This window comes from Lolium perenne, chromosome 7 (assembly GCF_019359855.2).
Source record: "Lolium perenne isolate Kyuss_39 chromosome 7, Kyuss_2.0, whole genome shotgun sequence".
In the NCBI taxonomy this organism is placed as follows: Eukaryota; Viridiplantae; Streptophyta; class Magnoliopsida; order Poales; family Poaceae; genus Lolium; species Lolium perenne.
In genome coordinates this window covers 167054861-167068111 of record NC_067250.2, presented here as the reverse complement: position 1 = coordinate 167068111, position 13251 = coordinate 167054861, and positions in this window count along the sequence as shown.

Genomic DNA, 13251 nt, shown 5'->3' with positions numbered 1-13251 from the left:
TAAACCTTCATTTCTTGTTAACGACAGGTTTATCAGTATTCACTACAAGAAAAGTTGCCATGGCCGACGAAGTTGAAGTCGCGCCGTGGTTGCTGGTGTACCATGGCCGACGATTTTTGCTCTCTCCGTTGTGCATGTCAAAACGTTTTTTTCTCGTTTTTGAGGCCACCTAGCCCGATGAAAACGGCCAAAACGTGGCGTATGGTGTCCCGGTACGTGGTGCATCTCGAATTCTCGGGTTCGCCGGCCGAGTCAATGCAAATCCGCACCGCCGAGGGATGTAGGGCCCAGATGGCAGCCTCTCTGGCATTGTTTTTTTTCTCGATCGCGCCATCTCGTTCAACGCTCTCCGATCGAGCCGTTTACGATGCAGGATCATGGGTCCCGCATGTCATCCTCTATGAACAAAAATTCTTTCTATTCTTGGATTTTTTTGACCCCCTGATTTCTGGCTACTTCCTTTTTCTTTTGATCCCTTGCCGCCTTGGAAACGTTGAGACCGCTGCTGCTAAATGGGACCCGCATGTCATCCTCTATGTGCAATCAACTTTCTTTTCTTGGAGTTTTTTTTGGCACCTCATATTTGGTCACTTGCCTTTTTCTTTCGATCCCCTGCCGCCTCTCAAACGGTGATACCGCTGCTGCTAAATGGGACCCGCATGTCATCCTCTATGTACTATAAAACTTTCTTTTCTTGGATTTTTTTGGCACCTCATATTTGGTCACTTGCCTTTTTCTTTCGATCCCGTGCAGCCTCTCAAACGGTGATACCGCTGCTGCTAAATGGGACCCGCATGTCATCCTCTATGTACTATAAAACTTTCTTTTCTTGAATTATTTTTGGCTCCTCATATTTGGTCACTTGCCTTTTTCTTTCGATCCCGTGCAGCCTCTCAAACGGTGATACCGCTGCTGCTAAATGGGAGCCGCATGTCATCCTCTATGTACTATAAAACTTTCTTTTCTTGAATTATTTTTGGCTCCTCATATTTGGTCACTTGCCTTTTTCTTTCGATCTCATGCCACGTTTGAAACGTTGAGGAACCCGCTGGCTCATGGGACCCGCATGTCATCCTCTATGTGCTATAAAAGTTTATTTTCTTGGATTTTTTTTCACCCTCTGATTTTTGGCTATTTCCTTTTTCTTTTGATCCCCTGCCTCCTTGGAAACGTTGAGTAAGCTGCTGACTCATGGGACCCGCATGGCATCCTCTATGTACTATAAAACTTTCTTTTCTTGAATTATTTTTGGATCCTGATATTTGGTCACTTGCCTTTTTCTTTCGATCTAATGCCACGTTTGAAACGTTGAGGAACCTGCAGGGTCATGGGACCCGCATGTCATCCTCTATGTACTATAAAAGTTCATTTTCTTGGTTTTTTTTCACCCTCTGATTTTTGGCTATTTCCTTTTTCTTTTGATCCCCTGCCGCCTTTGAAACGTTGAGGACTCTGCTGGCTCATAGGTCCCACATGTCAGCCTCTATGTACAATCAAGTTTCTTTTCTTGAATTATTTTTGGATCCTGATATTTCGTCACTTGCCTTTTTCTTTCGATCTCATGCCACGTTTGAAACGTTGAGGAACCTGCTGGCTCATGGGACCCGCATGTCATCCTCTACGTACAATAAAACTTTCTTTTCTTGGATTTTTTTTGGCACCTGATATTTGGTCACTTGCCTTTTTCTTTCGATCTCATGCCGCCTTTGAAACGTTGACTAAGCTGCTGGCTCATGGGTCCCGCATGTCATCCTCTACGACAATAAAAGTTTTCTTTCTTGGAATTATTTTTGACCCCTAATTTCTGGCTATTTGCCTTTTTCTTTTGATCTCCTGCCCCCTCTGAAACGATGAGGACGATGTTGGCAGGTCGGTCCCACATGTCAACCTCTATGAACAATAAAAGTTTCCTTTGATGGATTTATTTTGAACCCCTAATCAATTTCTGGATATTTCCTTTTTTTCTTTTGATCCCCTGCCGCCTTGAAATCGCTGAGGATGCTGCTGCCTCATGGGTCCCGCATGTCATCCTCTCAGAACGGTAAATGTTTCTTTTCTTGGATTTTGTTGACCAAACGATTTTTGGCTTATTTTTTCTTTCGATCTCCTGCAACCTTTAAAACGTTGAGGATGCTGCTGGCTCACGGGTCCCACATGTCAGCCTCTATGAACAATAAACGCTGAGGATGCTGCTGCCTCATGGGTCCCGCATGTCATCCTCTTAGAACGAAAATGTTTCTTCTCTTGGATTTTTTACCAATAGATTTTTGGTTTATTTTTTCTTTCCATCCCCTGCCGCCTTTAAAACGTTGACGACGCTGCTGGCTCATGGGTCCTCGATGTCAGCCTCCCCGTACAACAAACATGTGATATCTTGATTATTTTGCAGACAATAAACAGTGTATCGCGCTCTGAGCTATTTCAAACGGATAAATTAAATCTTTATTTTTACATAAACAAACTTATATGTTGAATCTCCTTGTTTTTTTGTTTTTGCGAAGCATAGGACTTTCCTTTTTTTTTTAGAAAATTCCGAACTTTCCTGTTTTGGAGTGGGCTGAAATTGTACGAGTCAAAAGGCCAAGCAGGATAGTTCGAAGGCCTAGATGTCCAGATGCAGCCCAATTGAAATATTTCTTCTTGGATTTTTTTTCACCCCTGATTTCTGGCTACTTCATTTTTCTTTTGGTCCTGTGCCGCCTTGGAAACGTTGAGACCGCTGCTGCAAAATGGGACCCGCATGTCATCCTCTATGTACAATAAAATTTCTTTTCTTGGATTATTTTTGGCACTCATGGGTCCCGCATGTCATCCTCTATGAACCAAAATTCTTTCTATTCTTGGATTTTTTTGACCCCCTGATTTCTGGCTATTTCCTTTTTTGATCCCTTGCCGCCTTGGAATCGTTGAGAGCTGCTGCTAAATGGGACCCGCATGTCATCCTCTATGTGCAATCAACTTTCTTTTCTTGGAATTTTTTTTGGCACCTCATATTTGGTCTCTTGCCTTTTTCTTTCGATCCCGTGCAGCCTCTCAAATGGTGATACCGCTGCTGCTAAATGGGACCCGCATGTCATCCTCTATGTACTATAAAACTTTCTTTTCTTGAATTATTTTTGGCTCCTCATATTTGGTCACTTGCCTTTTTCTTTCGATCTCATGCCACGTTTGAAACGTTGAGGAACCTGCTGGCTCATGGGACCCACATGTCATCCTCTATGTACTATAAAAGTTCATTTTCTTGGTTTTTTTTCACCCTCTTATTTTTGGCTATTTCCTTTTTCTTTTGATCGCCTGCCGCCTTTGAAACATTGAGGACTTTGCTGGCTCATAGGTCCCACATGTCAGCCTCTATGTACAATCAAGTTTCTTTTCTTGAATTATTTTTGGATCCTGATATTTCGTCACTTGCCTTTTTCTTTCGATCTCATGCCACGTTTGAAATGTTGACGAACGTGCTGGCTCATGGGACCCGCATGTCATCCTCTATGTACAATAAAACTTTCTTTTCTTGGATTTTTTTGGCACCTGATATTTGGTCACTTGCCTTTTTCTTTCGATCTCATGCCGCCTTTGAAACGTTGACTAAGCTGCTGGCTCATGGGTCCCGCATGTCATCCTCTACGACAATAAAAGTTTTCTTTCTTGGAGTTATTTTTGACCCCTAATTTCTGGCTATTTGCCTTTTTCTTTTGATCTCCAGCCCCCTCTGAAACGATGAGGACGCTGTTGGCTGGTCGGTCCCACATGTTAGCCTATATGAACGATAAAGCTTTCCTTTCTTGGAGTTTATTTTTACCCCTAATTTCTGGCTACTTTCTTTTTCTTTTGAAACGTTGGGACAGCTGCTGCAAAATGGGACCCGCATGTCATCCTGTATGTACAATAAAAGTTTCTTTTCTTGGATTATGTTTCACCCTCTGATTTTTGGTCACTTGCCTATTTCTTTCGATCTCATGCCGCCTTTGAAAACGTTGAGGAACCTGCTGGCTCATGGGACCCGCATGTCATCCTCTATGTGCTATAAAAGTTTATTTTCTTGGATTTTTTTCACCCTCTGATTTTTGGCTATTTCCTTTTTCTTTTGATCCCCTGCCGCCTTGGAAACGTTGAGTAAGCTGCTGACTCATGGGACCCGCATGTCATCCTCTATGTACAATCAACTTTCTTTTTCTTTTGATCTCAAGCCGCATATGAAACGTTGAGACCGCTGCTGCTAAATGGGACCCGCATGTCATCCTCTATGTACAATAAAGTTTCTTTTCTTGGATTATCTTTGGCTCCTGATATTTTGTCACTTGCCTTTTTCTTTCGATCTCATGCCGCCTTTGAAACGTTGAGTAAGCTGCTGGCTCATGGGTCCCGCATGTCATCCTCTACGAACAATAAAAGTTTCCTTGGAGTTATTTTTTACCCCTAATTTCTGGCTACTTCTTTTTTCTTTTGATCCCCTACCGCCATTGAAACAATGAGGATTCTGCTGGCTCATGGGTCCAACATGTCAGCCTCTATGAACAATAAACCTTTCCTTTCTTGGAGTTATTTTGACCTCTAATTTCTTGCTATTTTGCTTTTTTTTTAAATCATGTGTCGCCTTGGAAACGTTGAGGATGCTGCTGCCTCATGGGTCCCGCATGTCATCCTCTCAGAACGATAAATATTTCTTTTTTTGGAAAAATTTTCAACTGATTTTTGGTTTATTTTTTTCTTTCGATCCTCTGCCGTCTTTAAAATGTTGACGACGCTGCTGGCTCATGGGTCCCCGATGTCAGCCTCCCCGTACAAGAAACATGTGATATCTTGACTATTTTGCAGACATAAACAGTGTATATCGCTCTGAGCTATTTCAAACGGATAAATTAAATATCTATTTTTACATAAACAAACTTATATGTTGAATCTCCTTGTTTTTTGTTTTTGCGAAGCATAGGACTTTCCTGGTTTCTTTTAGAAAAATCCGAACTTTCCTATTTTGGAGTGGACTGAAATTGTACGATTCAAAAGGCCCAGCAGGATAGTTCGAAGGCCTAGACGGCCAGATGCAGCCCAATTGAAATCTTTCTTTTCTTGGATTTTTTTCACCCCCTGATTTCTGGCTACTTTATTTTTCTTTTGGTCCTATACCGCCTTGGAAACGTTGAGACCGCTGCTGCAAAATGGGACCCGCATGTCATCCTCTATGTACAATAAAATTTCTTTTCTTGGATTATTTTTGGCACTCATGGGTCCCACATGTCATCCTCTATGAACCAAAATTCTTTCTATTCTTGGATTTTTTTTGACCCCCTGATTTCTGGCTACTTCCTTTTTTCTTTTGATCCCTTGCCGCCTTGGAAACGTTGAGACCGCTGCTGCTAAATGGGACCCGCATGTCATCCTCTATGTACTATCAAGTTTCTTTTCTTGAATTATTTTTTGGCTCCTGATATTTGGTCACTTGCCTTTTTCTTTCGATCCCGTGCAGCCTCTCAAACGGTGATACCGCTACTGCTAAATGGGACCCGCATGTCATCCTCTATGTACTATCAAGTTTCTTTTCTTGGATTATCTTTGGCTCCTGATATTTTGTCACTTGCCTTTTTCTTTCGATCTCATGCCGCCTTTGAAACGTTAAGGACCCTGCTGGCTCATGGGACCCACATGTCAGCCTCTATGAACAATAAACCTTTCCTTTGTTGGATTTATTTTTGTCCCCTAATTTCTGGCTATTTGCCTTTTTTTCGATCCCCTGTCGCCATAGAAACAATGATGACGCTGCTGTAAAATGGGTCCCAGATGTCATCCTCTCGGAACGATTAATGTTCCCTTTCTTGGATTTTTTTTTACTCGTGATTTCTAGAAAATTGACTTTTTCTCTGGATCCCCTGCCGTCTTGTTAACGTTGATTATGCTGCTGCAAATGGGTCCCATATGTCAGCCTCAATGTACAATGAACGTTTCCTTTATTGAATTATTTTTGACCCCTGGTTTATGGCTAATTGGCTTTTTCTTTGGATCCCCTGCAGCCTTTGAAAAGTCGAGGACGCTGCTGGCAAATGGGTCCCATATGTCATACTCTTTGAACGACAAACGTTTCCTTTCTTTGATTATTTTTGGCCCCCTAATTTCTGCCTACTTGGCTTTTTCTTTGGATCCCCTGCCGTCTTCGAAACTTTGAGGCCGATGCCGCAAATTTGGTCCCATATGTCATCCTCTCTGAACTATAAAATTTTCCTTTCTTGGATTTTGTTGACTCCTGATTTCTGGCTACTTGGCTACTTGGATTTTTCTTTGGGTCCCATATGTCAGCCTCCATGTAGACGAAATGTGTCATATCTCAGATATACTATATGGTTCAAAACGTTGCACTGGTTCACAACGGGTTTATCTTTATTTTGCAGACTTCAATACAATCTCTATCGCTCTAAGATCTTCAAGTTGATAGAATAAATCATAAAACTTTTCAGAATTTTAAAATTTCAAAATCTACTTTTTGATATTTTTTTCCAAAATACAGTGATCCATGCAGGGTATGGAGTGATCAAGATTTTTCACACAGGGTATGGTTTCAAAAATTGCAACCCCCAATAATACAAAAGAAATACTTTAAAAACAACTTGTACGTAGAATGTCTCTGTTTTTTTCTGGTGAATCATAGGATCCGTGTTGCATTAGAAAAGGGGCCGAAAGTGTTTGAGTTGCCCGTTTGTAGTTATTGGGCATTATAGTCCGAGTAAGTAGGCCCACATCAATTACCATGTAGATGGCAACCCAAAAGGGGAAATTTTGGCCCAAGCGGGGGAAGTTGTACTTTTTTTTCTATTGGTAAGGTTAGCCTCACACACAAAAAATGTCTGGTTACATGGGGCAGTGCTGGAAGCCTGATCGTTACTGAAGGTTGCACATTTGCGCCTAATATGCTTGTCAGCAGGAGGTTAGCTATTTGTTGGAAAACTATGGAAGGGGAGTTTGTTGGTGCATGCATACGTTGGCGAGGAACCAAATGCAGCATTTTGACTTCACCAGACAACTGAACAGCATGTGTTCTTCACAATACAGCCAACACAAGCATTAACTAATGTAACTAGAGACATTGAGTACAGATTGAGCCTTCATGTTTAACATAACATTGTGTGTGGAGGAGCCACGCACATATATAAGAGTACCATCATGTTGACCACAAATGCATCATCGAAGAGAGTGGTAAATATACTTATTGACCACCTCTCTACAAAAAAGTGGAAATTAGAACCGAACATGCACCACCTTATTTGAGCTGTGATCCATATTGTTCCCCCAGTGGTGCATGATTGCCTTTACACTTGATGACCTTCTCGCAGTTGTCGTGATCAAATACGAGCACCTTCAAGGATCTGGTGTCAATCCTCTTGAATACCGTGAAGTATCCTATCTTCAAGTCATGTGCTTTGACAAACGCTGACCAGCGTGCGTCCATAACAATCTTGCCATCTTCCTCCTTCAGGCCGACCTCCCAGATGCAATCGGTGGAGATCTTCAACTTGATGGTCTCTGGCCACAAACCTTCAAACCAGGGCTTAAAAGCACTGGGGATGAGCCCATCCAGTAACTTGCAGAAGCTGCCAGGGCGGGTCTGCTCACTGGCGTTTGGTGGCCTGATCATCAGGGCAGCTCCCTTTTTTTCGAAGATGAGCTCTCTACAAGCTTGATCTTGTTGCCTGAACAATGCAACAACAAAAATGGACCCAAATGGTATACTTATGAAGCCCACAATCTGAACATTATGCCTCTGGATCTAGTTTGGCTAATTCGTAGGAACGGTATATCAGCTTCAACTCATAAAACTAGGAAAAAACTAAGCAACAGGAATAGAACTATAGATAGCATGGCATGGTGGATGCATAGCCCGTGTTTGCAAATAGTTTGTGGGTAGCCCACACTTGCAAGTTCATATCAACAATTATTTCCCCCGGAAATTATTGTATTGCAATTTCGACGATTCGCACTTGATCATACTTTTCATCGGCTGCCTAGTTTGGCTAACCGGTTTGTTTATTCGCTAGTGTCCTCCTTCCTAGACACCCAAGTCCATCATCATGGGCACTGACAAGGTGTAATATAAGATATATGCCACAAAAATAATACGTAGGATTGATAATGAAAATAAGTTTCCAATGGTCCATGTCCAACAAGGGAGGAGTAGTTTCTCTCCACTTCATCCTGACGTGTGTGGTGAGCAAGCCCTCCCATCAGTATCAGAGGAATTTAATTTGACAAGGGCTACAGGAAGACATCACCAAGAAAGGGTGATGCATGTCTCCTTCAACAAACACAGCAGTACATGTCTGAAGCAAGTACATGAACACAAGTACACCACCATAATAATACTACATGAACACAAGTGATTGCCGTCGGTTGGAGAGGCCTAAATAAAACTTAAACTTAATCCTAATCTAATGGATGTCGGTTGGGGCGCGCGACGGGTCTGCCTCGTCCTCGTTCTTCGCCTATGCCGCCTACGTCCGTGCCCGCTTCTCGTCCCATGCTTCGCGATAGGGGCGGCGCCAGGGGTATTCTTGCGTATCCAGCTGAATACCCAAGATTTTGACAAAACCTTAGAATTTCCTCATAAATCAGGGAAAAATTTGGGAAATACATGAGGATTTTGGCAAAATGAATACACAGGTTGAAAATGAATACCTAGCACTTCATCACTGGCACAGCCACTGTTCGCGCTTCAGGCGGTCGAGCATGGCGGACGCCGTCAAAAGACCTTGCCGGCGGCGCTGTCCCAGCGGTTCAGTCCTTAGCCGAGAAATCTCCTTCTGGAAGAAGAGTATTGTTTGCTGGCGGGCGAACGCCTCATAATGGCGATGAGCCCTGTCCTTGCAGAACTTCCGTTGGGAAGCCTCCAAGATCCGGAGGTCGTGCTCGCTGTACTCCTCCTTCAACCGTGGGTCCTCGTCGTTATCGGAGCTGTACTCCGCGTCGGACTGCGGCTCCGGCTCCGGCTCCGGGTCCGGCTGCGATGGTGGTGGAGGCTGCGCGCGGACTTTGAGGCCAAGCCTACAGAACCTCGTGTTCCGATGGCGCGGCATTTTTGAGGTGGAGAGGAGAGAATGGAGCGTAAGCGGTGGTGGAAATGAGAGGATAGCACCGCGGGGGTGGACGGCGTAGTAGGTACTTTATGCTGGTGGTAGACAACTAGCCTCATTTACGGCGGCGTAGGCGACTGGACGCCGCGTGTCCGGCCGCTGCCCTCGTGGCTGCCTAGGTTTAGGTGCGGGAGACCATTAAACGCCGGGGACTACCAACCTTCCCGCGTCGCCTTTGATGCGAACAGTCGCGTCCTCCCGCTGACAAGGCGGCCCCACACGCGAAAACCGTCGTGCCGCGAGGCGCCGACGCGCCCGATTCGCGCCCTTCGCCGGTGTGAGCCCAAAAAATGCAACTACTACTACTGTACTATCGTATAGGGTGAGCAGGCCCTCCCATCAGTATCAGAGGAATTTGACAAGGGCTACAGGTCGACTAGTTACATCACCAAAAAAGGTGATGCATGTCTCCTTCACATGGTCTTCTTATGTCATATAGTAAGGCACTAGCAATGATCGGCGCGGCGTGTCTAACTAATATACTCCCTCTATCTCAGAGCTTAAGGCGTAAAAATAAATTCGATTTTTGATCAAAGCATAAGGCGTAGGGTGAACTCTATCCTATTTCTATTGAAGATGCCCCTCTCAGCCGTTTCTCGTTTGCTAAAAACAAGGAGACGATTGACCCAGCTATGGCATGCACACGGTATTCACGCTGAATTAACTGCTCCTCCAGTCAATCTCCTCTAAAACCGGTGCCTCATTGGTTGTATACGGTGTATGCATGAGATGGTAGTTAATGAGGAGTCTGATGCGGCTACTTTAGGGAAGAGAGAGAAATACGGAGTAAAAGGAGTGAGTTATTAGAGATTTATGAGGGGCAAGTATGGAAGCTAATTTGCACGCCAACCCTCCTTAATCCTAGCGCCAATTTATTGACACCTTAAGCTGTGAGATGGGAGTAAATGTTTAGCAGTTGTAAATATTTATGGGCTTTTCATCAGCAATGATGATGGCACAACATGAAGTGAAGTTTAGCAGTTGTAGCATGATTTTTTTTTGAATAAATGATGCTCAAACTCACCGATTCTCAAACTGCCCTTACAACATTAAGGGAGCTGATATTAGGCACATACCCACTTTCCCTAAGCCCTGATACAACACAATCAAACATCATGCTATCCGGAAGTCTGAAACAATCTCAACTGTGAAGAGATCAACATTTAATTTAACAAAACTGTCTAATCCTAATGTGTAGAGAACGAATCCGTTGCACATATTGCTGGAACTCATAAATAGATCACAACACAACTTCAGGATTATTTTTTACAGAACACAATTTTGTGATGCCATTTGTTATCACTCCTTGGTGTGTATCTTGTGCAGTATCGGTTAAATTGCTAGGCCATCTACTAATACCGATGGTTCATGTCTCCAGTTGTGAAAGTAAGAGTTCATATACTTAGCCAAATGCTCAGCTAGCTACCCCATGTAGGAAACTGACCGTGGGAAGGTAATTGCATCCTTCTTAGAATTTGATCTATTAAAAGACATCTGAAAACAAAAGACGGCTACCCTGAAGTAATTGAGTGTAAGATGAAATACTAAAATTGCTACACCAGCAAAAGTGGACAATTGCCTCATCTAAGCTGGTCTAGTGTACATCCATGTTTAACATGTGAAGATGTGAGCATATGAATTAGTAGCCAAAAACAACAAACTATTTTCTGGGAAAGCACGGCAAAGTAAATGCAGATAATTCTAATTTAGCAATCGTCTCACCTTGACACATGTAATATGAACTATAGTTTCATGAACAGTAATTAGTAAGAACAGAGAAAAGTAACAACTGCCTTAGTTGATATAATCTAAAAATAGTAGCTGCCCATTTCAGCTAATGATTTGTCGAGATGAAAAGCCCAACAGGAAACTAAGCATCAGAAACATCTCAATAATATATAGAAACTAACTCTACATCAGGATAAGAATGAATTCAGTAGCTAACTCTATTTGAGTCCTTCTGTTACTTTGACTGATGTTTACATACTAAAGTGGTATTGCAATCATGTTTCTATGACTGACATCGAGCATTCTTGCAGTTTTAGCATTTGTGTCATATAGGTTATTATTGATGCGTAGCTAATAGTGTAGTGAATGGAAATTGGACCGACCTTTTTTTTCTCTGCAAATGATGGATATACCTTCTTTTTCTCGAATACACACTAAACTGTGTCATCTGTATTAGAAGAAATCACTAAAGTAGTGCAAATACAACTCTCAAAGCAATATCAAAAAGAAAAGAAGAAAAATGAAGCAAAAAACTTCTAAGCTAGGCTATGTAGAATCTAAAACGTGTCCAGTTGGGTCATTAAACTGACACGTTGTACATCCCTGCACCCATCACAAGAAACAGTGTGAAGACCAGAGCCTGAAGCAGTGTCTACACCCAAACAATTCAGATATGAACAACAATTGACAATACAGAACATATTAAATCATGCCAACGTTACCTCAACCGTCCGTGGCTGACATTGCTAGATTCAGGATCAATAGTATTGCTTCATGTTGATGTATGATGATCAAAGATTGTCCGCCAACCTCGGGTCATCTTGCCCTGGAGTTTAGTAGAGACAAAAATAACTGTAGTGTCCCCCTAAGTGTAGTAGTACACTGGACCAGCTTAGATGAAGCGATATAAAAACAGTAAAAAGAGAGCTCTAATTCATATTTGTGTATTAACTAACGAATTTTCTTGTCAAGCAAATAATTGTAGCATTGTTACCATTTTAGTAAATTTATAAATCTTCCTCGCAATTAAATGTAACAAAACTACAATCACCGACAAAAGTATAACTATTTTGAGTAGATCTCCTTTGTAGGACAGAGGAAGACACACAAAAAAGAATCCTAATAAAAATATACAAATGCTTCCCGATGTGTTCTGTTTCAAGCATTAATGGCTCAGACCTATGATTATGTACTACCAATGCAAAAAAAAGATTTCTGTCAATTTTCTCATTCAACTCCATGCCTTCATGTAATTTACAGAACAAAGTACTACAATGCAATAATGCTAGAAAATAGAAATCCGTGGTACTTATGACAAAACATTACCTAGTTTGTTAAATCCAAGATGGCATTAGCGCAAGAAATTTAGTAATTAAACATCAGTTAGACGTACAAACCTATCATGTTTGTCAGCATGAAAAGGCTCGAGGGCAACTCTCGTATGCAGCTATTCACAAGAAAACTGTAAGAGAAATAGGCAAGTAGTAATTAAGTAAACTTTAGTTTATCCTATACTTTCACAGAATAATAAATTGCATCAACTGGGGTATGAAATAGAACGGGAACCTCGAAAGAATATACAGAACATGAAATTTTGATTATATTGGCTCATACACAATGGTGATATAAAAAATGGTACACCTTGAAAAGTAAATTAAGGGCCTACATGCTAACTCTGTTTCTTCATATGACCAATAATTCAAGACTTATGTTCAGTCCATGATTAATATTTTGGTGCGTACCCTTATTTCATCAAACAGTATAAAACAACAATAGATATAAATAACCTAATTTTCTCGTATTTGCAAGTATCTAAACCTGGGGAAGGAATACAACCCTAGACGATAGGGCCACACAGATGTTTTAATCTCACCGCAAATCCAATTCGCTTTAATTCATAAATTCAAATATAGTTAATCATCGGTATAGTAAAATATACTCACACAGGAGGAATCTGTTTTTACTGAAACAATGTATGCAAACATTCGAATTTCTTTAGTGACAAAATTTAAAATACGACAAAATTTATGTGGTATACTTTGTAAGAACCGAGAGAAATATCATGATAAAATGTTAGGTTTATGTAAAATAGCAAGAGTTGTAGAAAATTTAAAGTTGCAGGAGCCTAAAGATGATGATATACTGAACTTCAAGTTACTTGTGAATAATAAACCAAGGTGTGAGTTATAAGGCAGAAGAATTTTCTTTCACTCAAGTAGGACACACCTCTATAAGAATGCTTCATTTTGTTTCCTGCATGTAAGCATTTTGTGTCCTACTGGAGTGAAATACCCATGATTCGAACTGAAGACCTGCCAGGACATGGAAATAAAGAGGTAACCTGCTTCTATTTTTACAGCATGAAACTAAATGTGCTCCTCATGTATCTGCAACATGAAGCTAGCTCTGC